The following is a 16588-nucleotide window of genomic DNA, read 5'->3' on the forward strand; positions in this document are numbered from 1 at the left end:
AAGACTCTTTCAGAATCAATAAATGCTTCTGCAAATTGTGCATGATTCTTAATGACATTGAGCATTTTCTTTTTAAAGATCTTATTTATTTATTCATGAGAGACACACAGAGAGAGGCAGAGACACAGGCAGAGGGAGAAACAAGCTCCATGCAGGGAGCCAGATGTGGGACTCGATCCTGGGACTTCGGGATCACGACCTAAACCGAAGGCAAGACGCTCAAACGCTGAACCACCCAGGTGTCCCTTAACATTTTATTATTAAATTCAATAGTAGGAGGCATAATACTGCATTTACCATAGATAAGTAACACACAGCCCAGTTTGAAGGACTGATACAATGTATTAATACATTCAATATATATTTATTGAGCTTTTGCTATGTACCAAGTACTTAACTAGCAATTGGTTGGTTTTGATTTCTGTAATGCTCATATACAGTAATAGTTATTACTCACTGAGTGCTTATTATTTGTTAGGAACTGATCTAAGGACTTTATATATATTATCATCTCATCTAATCTTCACACTGATATTATGAAATAGGTACTAGTATCATCTCCATTTAACAGATTATGAAACTCATCGGTAGTGAATCTGAATATGCACTACACGGATTCATTCTAAATAACCAGGCCAGTGCCAATAATACCCACCCAAAATCAGTCCCACTACCTCACAGTTACATAGTCACATGTAGGCTTATGTTATTATTTTCAATCTAGCAAAATTCAGGTGGTTTTGAGGTTAATTTGAGAATTAAGCTAAACCGTATATGTTGTAAAGGCATGTCTCACTAAATAAGACTAGAAAATTGTGTTGATGGTATCAATAGGCTTGTAGGTTACACTGAGAGACTGACAATAGGCTTGAATCAGGCATGTTTTATTGTGATTAAAAGCTAGCACCATAAAACCATATGCTATGGCAGCCCCAATCTCCCTTTATTAAAACTCCATAGACTTGTAGAAGGTAATTCAGAATCTTCCCCATTTTTAGAAGCAGATTAAGTGAGTGGTTTTAAAAGAGGGGAAGAGGTCTTTGAGTCAGAGAGGCTTGTGTTTGAATCCTAGGTTGGCCACTTACTCCCAAACTCCTTAGGGTTCTCTGAGGCTCAATTTTCTCATCTCTAAAATGGCGTGTTAGGAAAATTGGAGGGGATAATGTACATAAGGTGCATAGCATAGAAACTAGCTCTGAATAAGTGCACAATATATGGCATTCCAAGTATCCAGAGTTAATGTCTATCAGATACAACTAAGATTTACTATTTCTGGACCAAATAACACATATATTATCTAAGGCTGTCTTAGACAATAAATGTAAATAAGTCTTAGCTAATGCAGATTGGAGTTGCTAATCCTGCAGAATTTCCTTTGGGAATGTTTATAATATAGCTGAATGGTGTGTTTAAGAAAATAGCTGACAGAAAAATAGATGACATGGGAGTTTACCAGTTAATAATAGAAAAACTTACTTTTCCAAGTGATTAATACAATATTACATTTATTTCATGGAGATGGAAAAGCCTATTTGGCAATCACTGGGGAAGCAAGCACTCAGCACAATCATACACTTTCTTTCCTCAGATAACCCGATGCTGCTAACTTAACTAACTACCAGTATTCTTCAACTCCAGGCACTCTGATGTCCTCTCCACATACTTCCTTCTCTCTTGGACCTTGATTAAGTCCAGCCATCTCCATTTCCTGTCCTATTGGAGCAAATATTATTGGAACACATATTTACTGATGGTGGCAACGCTGGTTTAGGTGAAATGCAGATTTCTTCATGTAGGAGTCATTGGAGGGGCTTCACAAGGGCTCTTCTCACTTACTTGAATGTGTATGTGAAGTTTCTCCTTTGAGGATTTCTTTGGGATAAGGGACTGCTTAGACTTTGCATTATTGGTGTTTATTCTATGGCCTCTGGCTAAGATCCAGTTTGTATGGGAAAAGTAGCAGATGAGTTAGTGAGCATAGAGACTGCCACACTAACCTGGGCAATCAGAGCTTTCTAGAATCTGTTCACTTCTCTACTGGAAATCCTAATTAGTAGAAAGTTAAAGCAGGGAAGACTACCTTATGTGCTCTTTCCTTAGATTGGTTAACAATGACTTAGTAAAATTTTGGTCTGGTTGGGTCTCTGTTTCCTTACTGCTTGAGTCTCCAAGACCCATATAGGGAAATTAAATTTTCTGATTGAAAATGATGACAAGTGGAAGTCATTACAGAAACATCTCAAAGTAGATGATATTTTTTATAACCTTTTCCCAAATAAATCCCATATATTTTATAGCTAACAAACATGAATTGTTGCATACATATATAAACACCTAATAACTAAATGTTTTACTTAGTGACAAGCAGATAATGAAGGAGGAGAAAGATGACTTACTTTCAGTTGCAAATTTAGATTTCTGTCTAAACAAGAATCTTAGAATTCTAACATTCTGAAATTGTTAAATGTTGATCAGTATATTTGGCTGTACTAGGCTGAGGTTAAAAACCTTAAATTTTTTCAAAAGTTCCTAGTCCCTTGAGACATTGCTTTCTCGGTGAAAATCTCCAACCTTTACAAATGTGAAAATTGGGAATCCCTGAAGGAGAAAAATGTTTCTTGTCAGAAAACTAGTCCTGGCTAGTATACAGAGTGAAGGAGTCCAAGATCTTATCAGCTTTCCTGTGACCTTGTTATGTGATTTGCTACAAGTCATTTAATATCTTCCTATGCCTCAATTTTCTGTCTTCTTTAAAAAAAAAAAAAAAGATTTATTTATTTATTTATTTATTTATTTATTTATTTATTTGAGAGAGTGGGGAGAGGGCTGGGGTGGGGGTCGGGGGATCCTTAAACAGACTTTCCGCCCCAGTGCAGAGCCCAATGTGGGGCTTGATCTCACAACCTTGAGATCATGACCTGAGTGGAAATCAAGAGTCAGTCGCTTAACTCACTGAGCCATCCAGGTGCCCCTCAATTTTTTGTCTTCTTATCTACATTTCCTAAATGAAGATAATGTAGATTCAATATTTTAATCATCTCATAGAGCCTAAGCTAAAACCCTAAATTGCAAAATATCTGAATGACTCTACCAGTATCAAATTGGCAGATGCCAACACCCTGTATAATCTTAAGTAACATATTTAGCACGTCAGTGCCTCTACTTTTTCAGCAATCAAATGGGTAGAATGATGTTTACATTTTCCATCAAACAACATATTGCAAAAACTATTGGAAAAACTATTGCATAATCTTTTAAAACTTTCAACAAAAATTTCATACAATGTGAAAATATGACCAATATCATCAAGCCACTAAAACTGATTTTCAAATATAGCAGAGAAATTGATTTTAAAATATTGAGGCATAAAATGAAGTAAATGTTTCCAAGCATATTCAGATATGTAAGAAACAAGACTATTTACGAATGGGAGAAATCCTTTTATTTGTGTGGCTACATTTTATGGTAGATCCTAGACCCCAGGAATGAGAAAACAGTATCAAGGAAAGTGATTTTCAGCAGACTGTTGAATGATATAGAAAATAAAATGTATTCACTAATGGGTTGGCAGAAATGTTATACATGTGCTCGTAGAACCAGAACTGTTTAAGCAGCTTTTCATACTTGGCAGAGCTGTGTTTCTGAAGTGTCCCCTCACCACCCCTCCCACCTCTCATTTTTTTTGTCCTATAGTGCCAGGTGGGCGCAGTAATGACCAAGGGGAGGGGCAAACCAAATAGAGGCACTCACTGTAGCAGGAGCCACTCCAAGGATCAAAGCACCGATTTGGCTATGCCTGCCAAAATTGGAGCCTGCCACAGTGGGTGGCTCATCAGCATGGTGCCCTGAGAACCACATGGGCCATTCCTGGTAGGCCTGCACCTGGGGGCGCAGGCCCTTCATCCTGCTTAGGAGGACTACCTGCTAAAAACTGAATGTGCATGTTTCCAATCACAGCATTTGACTTCAATATATTTCTACGGTAGTATTATGTTTATTGGATGTTTTCAGTATGACACTATGTCAGTCACACAAAGCATAATTCCTTTCTACTCAGATTTCACACCTTATAGGATTCTAAGAATAGAACCTTGATTTTCCTACATTAATGGGTAAAATCTTGGGCAACTAGTAGTCAAGATAATTCAATTTCTCATAGTTTTATCAGATATATTGCTTTTTAAATCAGATATGTTTCTTTAGTTTTCATAATTGTCATGAGAAAACAATACGTTAATACCTCAATTATCTGGTATGCTCATATTCACTTATAGGCCTATCTCAATTTAACATGGTCAAGAACCCACAAAAGAGAAAACAGAATCCTTGAAAAATTTAAAATAGTGTTATAAAGTATACATTATTGCCCAAATTCATCTTTGCTCGTCTGTGAGACTTTACCTTGGAACCAATTTATTCTTTCTTAATACACAGTAGCAGTTATTGGGACTGTCCATTCATGTTAAATGGGAAAAAAGCATAATGATAACTATAGGCAATAATCACCCTGTATCTCTCAATGAAGAGGAGACACAGAGGGTAGGGGAGGGATGAAGTATACAAGAGTGAGAGCTATGTACACCTTGCAAACATGCCTATATTTGAATATCTCAGAAATCAGTGTGGTAGAGCTGTACACAAAAAATTATGTTTGTACTTCTTATGTGTTGAATTCTGTCTCCTCACTAAAAGGACAGAGCGATACGCACTCTATAGAAGACACCAAAGAAAGAGTCCTCAATCTCTAATGAGCATTCTTTTAGCGGGGTAAATAAATATTAACTTACTTTTATTTATTTGTTTAAAATACATAACATAATGAGGGTGTAATGGATACCAAGAGAAGTTATTGGTAAAGAAGAGGCTGCCCTACATAGAAAGGATCTATTAAGAAATGGAATTTGAGTTTAGATCAAAAGTAAGAGACATTCATGCAGATGAGAAGCTATAGACAATTCTAAGTATGAGGAAGACTGGGGAAAAATAAGGAAACTGAGGCAAAGGAAGAGTAAGAAGGAAGAGTAGAAACAATAGTGAAGGGAACATGAAAGAAAGCTAGCTGATATTGAGAATAAAACAATCTGAAATGGGTATGAAAATGATAAAAAGTCCTGCAGGTGGTAACAAAGACAAGAGAGAGTAGTCCTCCTGTATTCTGAACAGGAAGAGAGTCAAAAACATCTAGCCCAAGAATTAAGCTTTCTTTAAAACTAGTGCTCTAAATGTTTTTGTGTGAAAAAGAAAGAATGTACCTTGATTTTTCTTCAAAAGGATTCAATTGTAGAATGGAAACTTTTTTTCTCTTTAAGTATAAACTAAGCAGCTATGGCAGGTAGGTCAAGGAAGAAATACTTCATGGAACAGGAAGGTATAACTTTATACAATATGTTCCCTGGAGAAGTTACAAAAATAAAAATAAAAATGAACAAGGACAAACTAGTCCCATAAAGTTTGTTTGTTGTGTTAAGTGGATTTAGAATCCTACCTCTCCTAATTGTTCCTAACATTTTATTCAGCCAATTATCAACTTAATCTGGGGAAAGAAAAATCAACTTGACTTTTTGACAGCCAAGTCAATCCAACTGGAAAATTCAAATCCTACAAGACCAGAGTGCAGGGAAAACTCTGCACAGCAACATTTTCAACTGCCAACAGAAATCCATAATAACAATCATCTTTTTCTTTCTTTCTTTCTTTCCCAAACTCATTCTCTCTCTAAAAAAAGTTAATGATCACACAGAGATGTTTTTGGATGAAATGAAAGTGAAGAGAGCTAGTCACTCTTTATAGTAATAGGAAGTTGTTACTCAGGATGGTCAAAACTGTAATCTTTTTCTATTCTTCCTAGAAGTTGGAGCTGGCCCTGTCCACATCTCAAAAATAACTCAATTATATCATTAAATAGAAGAATTACAGTTTAATTTAATCTATTTTCTATGTTAAACAATTCACAAATCAGTTTAATTATTTGTTTTATTTTTTTCATGGGGGAAATTTTAGCTTAGATAATGATGTTCAAATAGGGAGCAAAAATGTCGAAAAGGAAGGTGAGGGATATTTTTTATGTAGGTATTGCCTTTTCTTTATACTGATTTGTAAATTATTTCTGCTATAGAAATGCCTTCTGCAGAGTATGACTACTTCTGATGGATAGGAAAGAATGCTCTCCAAACTGAGATGGTAGCAAAATGTATAAAGTCACATCAATGGGAGAAGAAATGAGAAGGAGATGAGGAAAGACATAATTTTACAGCATTAAATAATGATTTTGGCCCTTACTCAAAATAATGCCTACTTAAGTTTTCTCCTCTGAAGAGAAGGAATTGAAAAGAGAAAGGGGAAGGAAGTGGCCATGGGGGGTGGGAGGGATGAAGGGAAGGAGGAAGGAAGGAGGGAAGAAAAGGAAGGAAGAAAGGGGGACGGAAGGGGGGAAGGAAGAAAGGTAAATAATTGAGTGAGCATAAAAGCAAGAAAGTAAGAAGGTGAGAAAATGGGAAAGAAGGAAAGAGGGAAAAATCACTAATAGAGATACTCTTTCAACCCTTTCTTAGTGGCTGGCCCTCTAAATATTCCTCCCTCACTACCTACTCAGTCTGAATGTTTGGAACACAACTGCGCTAGTTGAAAAGATGATGGGGGAAGAAAATTTCTCTTTTCAGTTAATATTCACTTAGGTATAAAATTTGTAATGCAGCGGGTCCAAGTGTTTTTAAGTTCATGTGCCCCTTTGAGAATAAAAAAGCTATGAACCTCTCCTAGGGAGAAAGAAAGGGCACATTTACAAATGCATATAAAGTACACACATATTCATATACACACATATAAAGCATTTTTGCATATATTTTCAAGGGATTCATATAAACTCTGAACTCATCCCTGTCCTCCAACCATCAATTAATTCACTGTAAAGAACCATTGGCTCTAGAATCAGGACCCAGCTGAAATAAATGAGGATAGGGACACGGAGAAATGGGAAATATAACTGACCAACTAACAGCTATGTAAAAAAGGTGTCCCTTGTTCCCAAGTCAACTCTTAAGCTTTTTATTCTTTTCATTATTTTTGGAACTTAGAACACAGAAAATTATGACCTGACTAATGAACTATTTAACAAAAATAAAGAAAAGCATAAATTATATTATAGTGATTCTGCATGTTTTTAATCATTAATTTTACATTCCTCTTTGTTAATTGCTTTTGGTAATGCACTGACATGTAATACTGTCCTGATTTTAAACATTAGCTCTCACATATACAATAGCATTGAAAACCAGTGCTATTTAATATTGTGAATAGCAACTCACCAGACACACAAGAAATGACATGAAGACTTAGCAGTGAAAGTGGAAAAGGAATAATAAACTAATTTCAACATATTAATTAGACTGTATATATTTGAAGACAAGGACCATGCCATAACTGCAATAATGAGAATTGTTTATATTTGTTTGAAACATAATAATTTTCATAGTACTTCATAATCTTTAAATGCCTTAAGGTATCTTTAGCTTCTCTGATTTGGGTATCAACACTGGAAAGTAAACAGGAGAGATATCTTGATGTTATAACTGATAAAACTGAGGCTAAAAATGATTAAATTACATGTTTAGTATCACATATGTAATATGTGGCAAAGCCAAGACTAGAACCTCAGTATTTAAATTTTTCTCCTATTCTATACTTCACTCAAAATACACTCATTACATATAACTCACTTAGACATGTATGTTGTCTTACTTTAAAAATGAGGGAAATGCTACATACCCTCAAATGAGTTCATATCCATGACATTTGTTTCCCATGCCAGGATTTGGCAGATGTAATAGAGTGAAAAGGTAAGTATATTAGCTATTTTAGGGATGCCCACAGATATATTTAAATGTATACTGAATACGTTATGTAAACTCTCCACAATGGATACATGTATATGTGGGTGTCCAGGCATATGTGTGTGAGAATCAGTGTGTACTTAGTCATCCTATTTGAAAACAATACTGTCAAGTTAAACTCGCACTTTGTTATTAATCTTGCATTCAGTAGTGGCACATGTTGACAAATAATTTACAAATCTCTCTTACATCCCAGATATCAAAACTCACCTGGAGAAAAGCTGTGAAGTATATCCTTTTTTTTTTTTTTTTCCCCTGAGAGAGAGTGTATGTGTGTGTGAGTGTACATGCACCTGAGCTGGGAAGAGAGAGGACAGGATCTTAAGTAGGCTCCACATTCAGCATGGAGGGGACATGGGACTTGATCTCATGATCCTGAGATAATGAGCTGAGATGAAATCAAGAGTCAGTCACTTAACTAACTGAGCTATCCAGGCACCCCTAAAAAATATGAAATGTAGATGAACCTCATCCCCAGTTACTCTCCCTTATCTCTCTTTGACCTTGTTTCCTTTTGATAAGTAAACTTATCAAAAGGTTTACTTCCGGCCCCCTTTCCTTGGGGTGCTAGAACCTTCCTCTTTAATTTCAGCTGTAAACTGAGGTCCTTATTTAACTTGGATTCCTACCACTATATCCTTAGCCCTTGGCAATCCCTGAATTGAAATGCTGCCATCTATCTGACTAATTTCAGTCTGCCTTGTGTCATGCCTGGACTTACCAGAGCACACTTTCTTAGATACCAGTGAGAGACTTGAGATTTTTCTATTTCCTGGCAAGTTGTAGTTGCATTTATCTCAGCCCTCCTGTGTAAATCATGTCTACCATATTTCAGTAATCCCATTCCTGGTTCACTCAATTTTGGCTTACTTCCTTTTCCCAGTTGGGCTACCACTATGGTTCTAGCATGCTTTGTGGAGAATAAAAGGCTAATGTTGAATAAAATCTGTACCACAAGCCAGAACACCTCTAGCTTAGCTTAATGGTCAGCTTGGTTTCCTGTGCCCTAGTTGTTCTAATTATCAGGTGAGAAAAAAAAAAAAAACGCTATTATGAAATTCCATGAGATATAGAAGGGGTCAATATTTAAGTTGTTAGGAGAAAATGTACTAACAGATTTTCTAAGTATTCACACTGAGTCTTTTCTTCTACTTCTGGAGCAAAAAAAAAAGAATACTCAGAGTACTCTAGAAATGTATAAGAGGTGACCCATTCTTCTAGAAATCCTCTGTGGTAGGCAAAATAATTGTACCCCAAAAGTGTCCATTCTCTAATACCCAGAACCTCTAGTACATGGCAAAATGCTATGCTACACGGAAAGGGGACTTTGCAAATATAATTAAGATTATGGACCTTAAAATAAGGAAAATATACTAGGTTATCTAGATGGGTCCAGTCTAATTACCTTAAAAGCAGAGGACATTTTCTGGCTAGAATTTGGGAAAAAAAAATACAGTAAAGGGGAACTCAGAGAGATTCCAAGTGTGATAATGATTCAAGGCATTCTTGCTGGCACTGAGATGCAGAGACCTGTGTGCAAGAAGCTAAGGATATCCTCTTGCTGACAGCCATAAAGAGATGGGGATCATAGTCCTACTACCACAAGGAACTGAATGAGCTTAGAAGTATATTCTTCCCAGAGCTTTCAATGAAGAAGCCAGCCATCTGACATCTTAATTTTCATCTCATGAAATCTGGAGCAGAGACTTCTGTTGAGTCAACCCAAACTGGTGTGTAGAACCATGAAATAATACATTTGTGGTATTGTAAGCTGCTAAGTTTGTGGTCATTTGTTACAGCAGCAATAGAAAAGTAACATACCATTCCAATTCAATGGCTGGTAGATACCATAGTTTAAAATTGTATGGTAAAGAGTTGGAACACTATTATGAACACCATAGATTCTTAGTATATTACAAACACATTCTTTTCTTGATTTTCTTTTTTATAGTCATATCCTAAGAGGAAGTGAAATAACACAGGACTGAAGGACAAAGATCATGAGCAGTGTGTATCTAAGTGCCAAGTGTCCTCACCAAGAAGCTTCACAAATATGCCTTTTCCCCACAGGCAAGAGTACTATCCTAATAATGTTACATTACTCATACCACCTAATTCAACTGTCTTGAAAAATAAAAATAAAAATCTTAGAATAGTCAAGGGTTTATAGAAACATGATGATGGTGGTCATTTAAGAGACAATGAAAAGGAAGTAAAGAAAATCTGAGCATATCCAAAATTCACAGATCATATGTATACTAAGATGTGCTACATAAGTTGTCATACACATTTAAAGGAAATCATTTTCAAAACTACAATCATGTATTTTTATATGGCATCACCAGAGGTATTTTTCAAAGTACCTTCCAAAATTAATTTTCTTTCTTATTCACATCTTTTGTACATCCAGATTGTGGCCTCAACAGAACATAACGACATTGGAAGAAAGGCAATAAGTTCCAATGACTTTTTTAGCACGGAAGGTTTAGAATTTGACTTTTGAAGATTTACTCAAGTTCATAACCTCAAACTCTTTGAGGTATAACAACAACAAGCTGAAAATGGATACTTTTGTAATCAACTAGAAATGATTCTCATGGTAAAGGGTAAATTCTCAGCAGGTTGTTCATATCCTACTTTATAATTATATCACAGTATGAAATAATACAAAAGAAGATAGGAAGAAAAACAAATATAGTGATTAAAAATTCTTGTAGAAACAGGATAAATGCAGTTAATTGTTTTTTTCTGTAGAGACAGAAAATATACTAAAAATTACTAACGACACACTGTGCAGCTTTCCTTTTGTATTCCACGAGGCCACAACAGGAAGCACAGTTGTACTGGTGTGGTTAAGAGCAAAGCAGTATGGAGAAGGCCACTGGAGAAAAAAAACACACCTCCCTCTTCTTGTGAACATTACATTCTGCTTCCCACAGACCTCTGAAAACTTATTAAAAACTTTGGTCATTTTATAAGGAAATATCATAATTTTGAGGGACTTTGAGGCTCACACACAGCAAATTAATCCCCATTTTATGTCTGTCCCAATTTAGTATTTCTAAAGGTGATGGATAATAAATCCCGCCAACTCTCTTTTTTTAGGGCTATTCAGGTACTAAATAAACCAGGAACGTTTTAAAATCCAATCTCACAAAAATCTGCTTTGCTTAACCTCCTCTCCTTCTTTAAAAAATAAGAAAGGCATGATGTTCTTTTTTTGTTAATTAATTCACTTTAGACAATTCCTTAAATTTTCATTTTAATAAATTTTTGTGTGGGTGCATTAATTACTTTCAAAGACGCTTTACAACTGTTACCTATTAAAAGCCTTTGTTAGTGAATAAAAAAAATAGAAAAAACTTCCAGCATGCCCCCTCCCTTCTCCATTCTGAGCAGGTCCTTGCTATCAACTGCTGGAGTATGCTCGCTTTGCACCTAGAGCTATAATTATTTTGCTTTAATTTTACAAAACCTTTTGTTCCATTCCCACGAGCCCACCTGATCCTTATATTACACTCGCTCTATTAAAACACTCATGCAGAACAAAGCATGGCTGTACTGATTCATAAGTAACTTTTTTTCTCAGTAAAATGCCACTGGCTAGGGTTTGGGACATAGTCCTGGGCTTCACCCTCCTCTGCCAGTTTTCATGTATTAGAGCAAAAAAAAAAAAAATGTTGTTTCATAGTGTTGTATTCTTCCCCAACATCCTTTCTTTACCCTGCTGGTTTTTTTGTGTTTTAAAAACTATTTTGTTATACTTCCTTTTACTCTGCAGCAATATAGTGATGCAGTGTTGAGGATTTCTTTTATTCATATGGTTAAATTCTTTTTAAAATCACTTGCTTTGCCTTCTTTAATTTTCCTTCTCTCTCCTTACTCCACTCCTTTTCCTTGAGATCTTGCAACACATGTGGGGTTTTGGCAGAAAAAAATTGCAGTGACTCATCAGGAGAATTGTTTGTTTGCTCTGAGGAGCACCCTGAGGACCCTCTGGGCTGCACACGGAGCCCTTTGATCCTAGGAAATTTATTTCTTCCAGATGTTTTCCCCACAGCCACCTTTCTGCAATGTCCCTCTTCATTATGTAGCATAAGAATAAACACTCAAGACCCACTGCTACAGCATACAGTTTTCCTGAATGGAGTGTGACAGAGGATTGACATTTCATTGAACTGTTGGGATGTCCTTGCCTTAGGCAAAATGATGGAGGAAGGTTAACACTGAAGAAGGCAGGCTGGGTCTCTTTAGGCAAGTGTCCTTAGAATTAAGATGGAAATTATGTGAACTGCACCAAAGAAAATATACAAATCTGCAGAGCACTGTTCACAGACCTAGTTATACCCAATCTTATAAAGTAGTAACACCCAGATCTGTCATATTATTTGTCCAATTGTTCCATCTGAAGTATAAAGTAAAGAAGTGGCCAGAAAAGTAAAGTCTTTGGACATCTCATGTATTTTCTTGGTCTGGCTAAGGATGCTCATAGATATGAGAAGGGAGAGAGGCAGGAAATGGAAAGTAGGTACACAGGTGAAGATGATGTGTTGGATTGAATAATGACCCCTCCCCACAATGGTGTCCACATCCTCATCCCTGAAACCTGCTACTGTTACCTTACATGGAAATAAAAAGACTTTACGGGGATCCCTGGGTGGCGCAGTGGTTTAGCACCTGCCTTTGGCCCAGGGTGCTACCCTGGAGACCTGGGATCGAATCCCACATCGGGCTCCCGGTGCATGGAGCCTGCTTCTCCCTCTGCCTATGTCTCTGCCTCTCTCTCTGTGTGTGACTATCATAAATAAAAAAAAAAAAAAAGACTTTACAGATGTAACTAAGTTAAGGATTTTGAGCTAGGGAAATTGTTTAGATGGGCCCTGAATACAATCACACGTAACCTTTAAGAGGAAGAGTTCACACAGACATAGGAGGACAAGTCAATATGAGCATGGGAACTGTTGCAGCCACAAGCCAGGAAATGTTGTCAGTCACCAGAAGCTGGTAAAGGTAAGGACGTATATTTTCCCCCAGGGCCTCCAGAAGAAATACATCTTGATTTCAGCTCAGCAATACTAATATTGGACTTCTGGCCTCCAGATTTTGAGAGAAAAAATTTCCAGTGTTTTAAGTCACCAATGCTGAAGTAATTTGTTCAAGCAGCCATGGGGAAACTAATGCAGAGGGTTACTTCAAGACCCCGCTGTCGGCCACAATCCCGAAATCACCAAACTCGGGCTCAAGGAGGAGTGGAAAATAGGGTCTCAAGACTTTATTTATTTATTTATTTATTTAGTCTCAAGACTTTAAGTCAAAATTCTTTATAGGGATGCTAGAGTTCATAAGAGAACTCTTGATCTACAGCAAGTCATAAGTGAAAATAAACAGGGCAAAAACAGTACATGTGGGCATTTAGCAGATTGTGTGGATTGTGAATGTAAATGCTCCAATTTGCTAATATGAATTTGCATATTTTTATTTAAAGATTAACCCAAAGATAATTTGGTACCTAAACCCAAGAATTTTTTAATAGATGTATTAAAATAATACCTTGAATCTCGAGAAATCCAATGACAAAATGATTATGGTGTGACCAGATCACCCGGTTTATTATGTTTTCTAGATCATCAGAAAAAATCTACAGAAGCTGCATCATTAAAACGGACAAGAGAACTTCTCCATCCTCATGATTCTTTCAGCTATTGGGCTTTTCAACAACCAAATCATTAATCTTCATAATCAACACGACATCTGTAGACCACCGATACAGATGAAGACATAAAGTTCTGGAGGGCCCAGAAAGATTCTAGATCAATCAGCAAATGAGCAGAATTGAGAAAATTAAGTCGAAATGCTGACTCTATTCCCTAATACTTTTGAAAAGCATATAGAGATTGAGTTCTCCTTTTGAGGATAACATTCCAAAGATTGAATATGTAAAAGGTTGTCATTTATTTCTAGCTACTTTCATATAGTTACCACAGAGCATTCATTTGACAGTGGGTTTAAAAACAGAATCCTAATTTTTAACAAAATAAGTAAATGATAATCTGATTATTAATACAATTATTGCAATAAGTAAATGATAATCTGATGATTAATACAACTATATCTCAAGGCATTCAAACTACCAGGAGGCTAAAGGAACCAGTAGTTATCCCCATGCACATACATTTGGGGAAGCATCAATAATGAGAATCTCAGTGCATTGCTGTTTTCCATTTCCTACCACTACTAGCTGTGTCCTGACTGGAGGCAGTTCAAGGTCTCAGGATTTCAGAGTTTCGCGATCTGGAATGAAGCGCAATCAATATAAATTCCACCTTCATACTTCCACATCTCATTGTTTTATTTGCTTTAACACTATACATACCTTATTATTGGAAGAACAGAACACATACGTTTGTTTTGAGTATGGTGCAGGTTTTCACAGCATCATATAATTACATTACTCTTTACTCACTTATTAACCCTCCAACAACACAGAAGGCAATTGTTAACATTCTCATTAATCAGCACCCCACCTGTTTCTATGAGATCCTAAAGAGTAGACAGTATGTTTTCCTTTTTAACTCACTCCCCTTAGGTCTACAACATCTAGAAAGTTTCTTAAGGAGTAACTACTTGATATTATAACTCAAGACACAGGAGTATGGCTGGCCGGAACCAGTGGGGATTGGCCTATTTGGCTTTGCAAACTTTGTAATAAAACACTGAGTGCTGAAGAGATCAAACATGTAAGGATTTTTAAAAATCCTAATACAAAAGTATCTTAACTCACTTAGCATTTATCATAATACTAAAAGCCAATAATCTGTACTGCTCCATAGCAAAGATACTGTGCCATAACAAATACAAGAGGGTGAATTTTGTGTGATAGTTTGCTATGGTGGGGAAATGGTTGAGATGAATGGGGCTTTACAAGTCAAAAGTCAAGGACATTTAGGAAGACATAAGATGTACGTGGATAGCTTTTAAGAGGACAAGGACTTGTCTCTAGTATTTTAGTCATCATATTCCTGGGACCTGAATTAATCAAAGTCCCAAGTTATCAGTACTTAGTATAAATTTTCCAATAAACATCGCTTGATTAAGCACTTAGATCTTCAAATTACATAGACTTTATATAGTCCCTTATACATAAGCAAATTACATACATACACAAAGAAGTAAAGCTAATATGTTTTTCTTTGAAACTGTTTAGTGAATTAAAAAAATCAATAATGAATAAAATCAGACTTTACATTCTGGATAAAAAATGTTCCACATCAATGACTGCCATGATGTGTCTGGGTTATAGATTATTTTTTTCTTAATAAAATGGGATCTCCGTCAAATATATAGATAGATCAGTCTTCCCATAGGGAACTTTAAGATCATCTAATCCAATGCCTCATTTTACAGATGAAGAAACAATATGTGAGTGTTTTGATAAAGCCTATTTGAAGATTTGTATTGAGACAAAATGGCTGTTATATGAAGAGAGAAGCAGAAAAAGACTTAACAGCATAAGGTTAATGAAGGAGAGAGAAAAAAGAAGAGAGAAGGGCTTTTTTCATGTAGTAGAGCACTAAGCAGAGATTTGTTCTCTAATATGCATCCAGGTCTTTCTTTGTTAGAGACTGGCTGAGATATTACAAAGATGTTAGCATTCATTTTTCAAAAAGAATTGCTTAGATTATTAACATTTAAACAGTTCAGACAGGTTTACCTCTTGAAATCACATGACTCATCAAAAATAAACAGGAACATTCTATATTTCTGACATAGTTGATTCATTTATACTGGTATCACCACTCACTTCCCCAGTACATGCAAATTGAAGGCAAAAACGATGACCACAGTTAAGATCTATTTTAAAATAAAGATTATCACATAAAAACAGAGAAAATATGAATACTTTTTAGTGTTCCATAAGGATAAATTTTTTAACTTGGATACTGAGGAGTACATAAACTTCTTAAATGTACAAACTCTGGAATTAGACTTCCTGGGGCTGAATTTTGTCTTTGCCACCTACTTGAACCTTGAGCAAGGAGGAAGTTTAATCCTCTGTGCCTCAGTTTTCTCACCAGTAAAATCAGGATAACAAGAGCAACTACTTAAAAGAGCTAAGTGAGGTTGGAATCATAGATCTTCATATACAAATGTACAGGGACAGGCACATACTAATTACTCAATAAACAGCTGTTACTATTAATGCACACAAGGCTGTTAAACATTTTCAGGGGGTAGGGGTATTTTCATTAATGAGACTTGTTAAGTATTCTGTGTTTCAATGTGTTGCCTTACTTAATTTATGCCAGTATTCCATCTCAGTATGAATAATGAAATAGTATGAGGAAAAGCCTCAGTTTAATTTGTTTAGATGCATTTGAGACAGGGATTATCATTCTTTTGAAAGGAATAAGCTAAAAGGCTGACTGTTCTGGCTTGAAGCAACTGAGAGGTGATTCTTAAAAGGCAAAGGAGAAAATGAGGGAGCAGGGGAGGCTTGGCAGGATGCATATATCTTCTGATGTCATGGGAGCATGAGAGAACACTCTCAAAAGAGAGCGAAGGTGCCCCATTTACATGACCTCACAGTATCTTATGCATGTCTTAAAGCTATTAACCTTCTGTGTGAATATCTGTTTACATTTCCTTTTCTCCGATTAAACGGTGATCTACTTGAGGACAAAAATGATTCCATTCACTTT

The 16588-nt window shown here is 36.1% G+C and overlaps 1 protein-coding gene across 26 annotated transcripts in view; it reads right to left on the reverse strand.

Annotated features, from left to right (window-relative positions):
* The window catches only part of ZBTB20 (zinc finger and BTB domain containing 20), a 750813-nt gene that overhangs the window by 411499 nt on the left and 322726 nt on the right, over positions 1–16588 (reverse strand). The gene's annotated exons all lie outside the window — the stretch shown is intronic.

Source organism: Canis lupus, chromosome 33 (assembly GCF_011100685.1).
Source record: "Canis lupus familiaris isolate Mischka breed German Shepherd chromosome 33, alternate assembly UU_Cfam_GSD_1.0, whole genome shotgun sequence".
In the NCBI taxonomy this organism is placed as follows: Eukaryota; Metazoa; Chordata; class Mammalia; order Carnivora; family Canidae; genus Canis; species Canis lupus.